The sequence below is a fragment of the Natrix helvetica genome (genome assembly GCF_964273705.1).
Source record: "Natrix helvetica genome assembly, chromosome: 4".
In the NCBI taxonomy this organism is placed as follows: Eukaryota; Metazoa; Chordata; class Lepidosauria; order Squamata; family Natricidae; genus Natrix; species Natrix helvetica.
In genome coordinates this window covers 109,500,593-109,505,663 of record NC_138550.1, presented here as the reverse complement: position 1 = coordinate 109,505,663, position 5,071 = coordinate 109,500,593, and positions in this window count along the sequence as shown.

Below are 5,071 nucleotides of genomic sequence, written 5' to 3'. Positions count from 1 at the left end.
TTAAAATATTTTTAGTACTTTCATTGTAATATATGTTTTGAATGGTAAGCCACCCAAAGTCCTTGACCAAGATGGGTGACTCTAGAAAATGAATGAATGGAGAAAGGAAGGAAGGCAACTTTTCAGAAGCCACATGTAAGGCTTCTGAAAGGGCCAAGGATCACAAGTAGGTGAGGTGATGATACAAAAGCTAGGATTTGGAGAATAAAATGAGGAAAATTTAAAAAAAATTAAAGGGGGAGGGCACTTAAACTTATGATTGATGTGTTTTCCAATTTGAAATGGAAAAAACGATAACACTGAATTCTAGTAACTGTAGTTACAGTGTGCTCAAAGTCCAAGGGAGGTAAAGACCTCTAACAGTTCGGCCCCTTGAATTAATTCATTATCCTCACCTTCAGAGATTAAAGAAGATGAGAGGAAGGTAGGACATCATTTAAGGAAGTTAGAACCTCAACACTATATTATTTGGGATATTTCAGCTCATTTTTTCTTTAGCAGAAAGAAACGGGAGAGTGTGAATCTGGCTCAGAACCTAGTTCTGGCAGCTATTAGGTCTTTCTTTGCCCAAAAATGGGTGCAGTGCCAGGGAAACTAATCCCATTTCAAGAAATAATTCCAACTGTGTGAAAAGTGTGATAAATGTCCTTTCCTCAGCCAAATGTGCCCCCGAGGTGCCTGCAGTCGCTTGTTAATTTTCCATTAGGCAATAGGTTAGCAACAGAAAATTCTGGGGTTTTGTTTTCTCAAATCAGACTGTATACAACCTTTTAAACTTAAACTTACTATTAAAAAATGTAAGGTGTAACACTTTTATTTCTGAGCTATGATAACATGATAGCCGACAGCAGACTAAACATAACTGGCAATTTTTATTTGTTTGCAAATAACTTTATTGTTGTTGTCAAGTCAACTGTGACTCTTGCAAATGCCTTGACAAAACCCTGCGGTTTCCTTGGCAACAATTTCAGGAGTGGTTTGCCATTGTCACCTTCCTAGTGCAGAGAGAGAATGACTGGCCCAGGGTCATCCAGTTGGCTTTGTATCTACGGCAGGACTAGAATTTATGATTGCTCACTTTTTAATTCAGCATCTTTACCCTTCGTGTCAAAGTGGATCTCTCACCAGCCATACTTTTTTCAAAGTTTCATTGGATCATCTGTAAACAACATTAAGTATATTTCAGAACATTATTAATGATTTCCACTCCTTTTCTTTGAAATGCACATTATTCATTCACTTTGCCATAGACAGTTATCCAAGGAAGGTATTCTAAGCTTTTACTTACGATGAAGCAAGGAGGAAAACATGTTCCAGTATTTTTATTGCCTATGTCCTCATAAATATATCTCATTTTGACTTACAGATAAATCAGCTAGGATTGCAGCCTCCTAAGTAATGGCACAGAACTATCATTTGCTCTTTTAAAAGTTTGGTTTAAAGCTTCGGAACTAGGGAAAAAAAAAACATTTGTTTCATTTCATTTATGATGATGTTATGGAAAGAAAAAAAGGAAGCTCCACTTGACTTAAGTATTTTTTTTTCAGGCTGCAATCCAGGGGTGAAATCCAGCAGGTTTTGACAGGTTCTGGAGAACCGGTAGCGGAAATTTTGAGTAGTTCGGAGAACCAGCAAATACCACCTCTGGCTGGTCCCAGAATTGGATGGGAATGGAGATTTTGCAATATTCTTCCCCCAGGAATGGGGTGAGAATGGAGATTTTGCAGTATCCTTCCCCTGCCACACCCACCAAGCCACACCCACAGAACCGGTAGTAAAAAAATTGAATTTCACCACTGCTGCAATCCTGTCCATATTTATCTGAAAGTACTTGAGTTTTGTTTGCATATCAAAGCATGATACAAACCCCACCAAACAGGCTAACCCAGTAACCAGGTCAGAGCTGTCAAACTCATGGCCCATGGGTCAGATGCGTCACACGCTGGCCACACCCGCGCCCAGCTTAGCGAAGGGGGGCAAAAAGTCCCGATGTATCAAGTGATGCTGCCGTGACAATATGAGTTTGACACTCCTGAACTAGGTGAAGCATGTTTTGTGACACACAGGTAGTCCTTGACTTACAACGATTCATTTAGGAACCATTTGAAGTTATAATGGAACTGAAAAATGACTTGTGACTATTTTTCACACTTATGACCATTGCAGCATTCCTGTGGTCATGTGATCAAAATTCAGACACTTGTCAACTAACTCATATTTATGACAGTTGAAGTGTCCCGGGATCAGGTGGATCACCTTTTCTGACCTTCTTGCAAGGAAAGTCAATGGGGAAGCCAGAATCACTTAACAACCATATTACTAATTTAACATCTGCAGTGATTCATTTAACAAATGTGGCAAGAAAGGTCATAAAAAGGGGGCAAAGCTCACTTAATAAATGTCTTACTTAGCAACCAGAAATTTTGGGCTCAATTTAAGTCGAGGACTACCTGTACAGGTAGACCTTGACTTACGACCACTCACTTAACGGCCATTCAAAGTTAAAATAGACTTAAAAGTTACTTATGACTCATCCTTGAAATTATGGCTGTAAGACACACACACCCTCCACAGCCATGTGATTGCATTTCATGCTTCTTTGGTGACTGACTCGCATTTACAACCAGTTGCAAGGTCACATACTGTATATTTCAGACTATAAGTGAAAATCTGGGTGCGTCTTATACACTGAATACAGCATTTTTTGCCTCCTGAAACCTTGCCCCCTTCACCAAAATGGCTGTGCATAGCTTGTAGGCGGCTTCCAGGGTGCTCCTGGGGGCTGGGGAAGGCAGAAATGAGCGGGGGCAAAAGCTGTTTTTTGCTCATTTCCCCCCCCCCCCGCCTCCTAAAGGCTATGTATGCCCTTTTTTGACAAAAAACGGGCCAGTTTTCATGAAAAACGGGCTGGTTTGTGCTCATTTTTGCTCCCTCCCTAGCTTCCAGGAGCACTCTACAAGCCTCCTAAAGGCTATTCATTCCCTTTTTTTTGACAAAAAACGGACCATTTTCACGAAAAACAGCCTGTTTTTGGAGGTCTATGGAGTGCAAAACTTTATTTTTTAAATTTGCCTCTTCAAAATCTTGGTGGGTCTTATACTCTGAAAATTATGGTAATTATATTGTGTGACTTTTTGCCACACAACCCCTTTGGATTAGAGTCAGATTCACTAGCATGATTTGCTTAATGGCTCTCATAAAAATGGTCATAAAATTGAGTGCACTCACATGGTGAATCAACTTACAACTGCAATAAATTACAACCAAACCTCTGGGGTCAGTCATCGTGAATTATGTTTATTTCGATTGTAAGATAGTGATCAGAATCCCATCATGCCCTTCCCCCTCTCTTAATAGGACAGTCTGTGTTGTAAACAGTTTCTTTTTTAAAAAAAAAGTATGGTGTACCTTCCTTCAGAGCTGCTAAAAGTCCAAGTTGCTTCAGGCACAGAACCATAATCCAATCTTATCATTTCTTCATTTATTTATCATATTTGTGTAGCTGCCCATCTTACATGAAAGGGACTTTGGGCAATGTACAACACTTAATTAAAAAATACATCTAAGAGTCACACTTTTAAAAAATAATAACTATAAAAAGGCACATAAACAAGAGGAGATGACCATTCCTTATAAGAAAACCAGATCTTGGGGGATTTGTTGAGAGGGAGTTAATTTTATTTCTGGTCGATAGAATCCCATAAGGCAGGTGCATTGGGAGAGAAGGTCCACCTCCTTGGCCCGCCAGATATAAATCCCTGGCAGATGGACCCATGGCATGGCTTCTATGCCAGATCTGACAGGGTGAGCAGGTGCATTCAAAGAAAAGCGGTCCCCATGCCAGGAAAGGCTTTTAAGATCAAAACAAGCACCTTGAATTGGATGTAGAAGTAGACTGGCAACTAATGAAGCAGAGGTGTAATTTTACTGCTCTTACTGTATAATTGCTCCCACTACTGTAATTTGCATCTGGTGAAGTTTCCAGATACTCTTCAAGAGCAGCCCCTTGTAGAGCGCATTATGGAAATCCAAGAGGAAGGTGACTAGGGCAAGAGCGATTGTGAGTAGATTTCCCCCACTTTAGTCAACAAGGAAGCACATGGATCTATACACCAGATGGCTGGGCTCACAGCCCTAAGGACCTAGTCCACTTCCACAGGTCCAGTAGGTTCATACCATTCCCAAGGCTCCTCCCAAGTCTTCTCCATCAGATCTGCAACAAACCCAGTGTTGATTGGAGAATGAATCTGAGCAATTTCATCGACAATGTTGGGAAATGTTTTCCACACGCCTCTACAAAAGGTTCTCTGATCCATCCTTACCCAGAAAAGCTTTGGGTGACAAAGAGGGTCACAAGATGTGGACACAAGAAGAGCAGAGGAGCAATGATGCTTCACCATCCTTATTATCAATATACTGCATATATGGTCAATATACCACATGGTGGTGCCATGCCAAAAATGAAAGATAGTAGCATACTATGGAGTCTGGGTTGATTCATCTTCAGCATTCCTTAACAGAGCTATCAGATTAGGGATGCAAAAACTAGACAAACATTCTCAATGGTCTCTATTGATCATCAGGACTTTTGCAGCCCAGATCTGTGAAAAACTGCTGTGAAGCAAGAAAGCAGTTACAATTAGTCTGAAAGATAGGTATCAAGCTGCAGTTCATTTTGCTGACACAATCCTTTAAGTCAAGGGTGTTAAACTGGATTTCTTTGAGGGCATTGTAGTTCTCCTCTGCAGGCTGGGGGGGCGGGGCAGGACAAAACAGGGCACAGGGTTCCATGCAAGGCCCCCCTGCGCCTCATTTTCACCCTCCATGACCTCCTGCAGCACTTTGTTGCCCATTTTTTCACCTGTTTTCTGTCCGGTTTTGGCCCGAGTGCTGCAGGAGGCCATGGAGTGTGAAAACGAGGCACAGAGAGTGTGTGTGTAGCACCCAGCTCATTTTAGCCAATAGAGGCACCAGAGGCCGGTCCTTTGATGCTTCCAGGCCAGTCCCGGAGGACGGATTCAAGCATCCTGCAGGATGGATCCGGCACACGGGCCTTGAGTTGACACCCCTG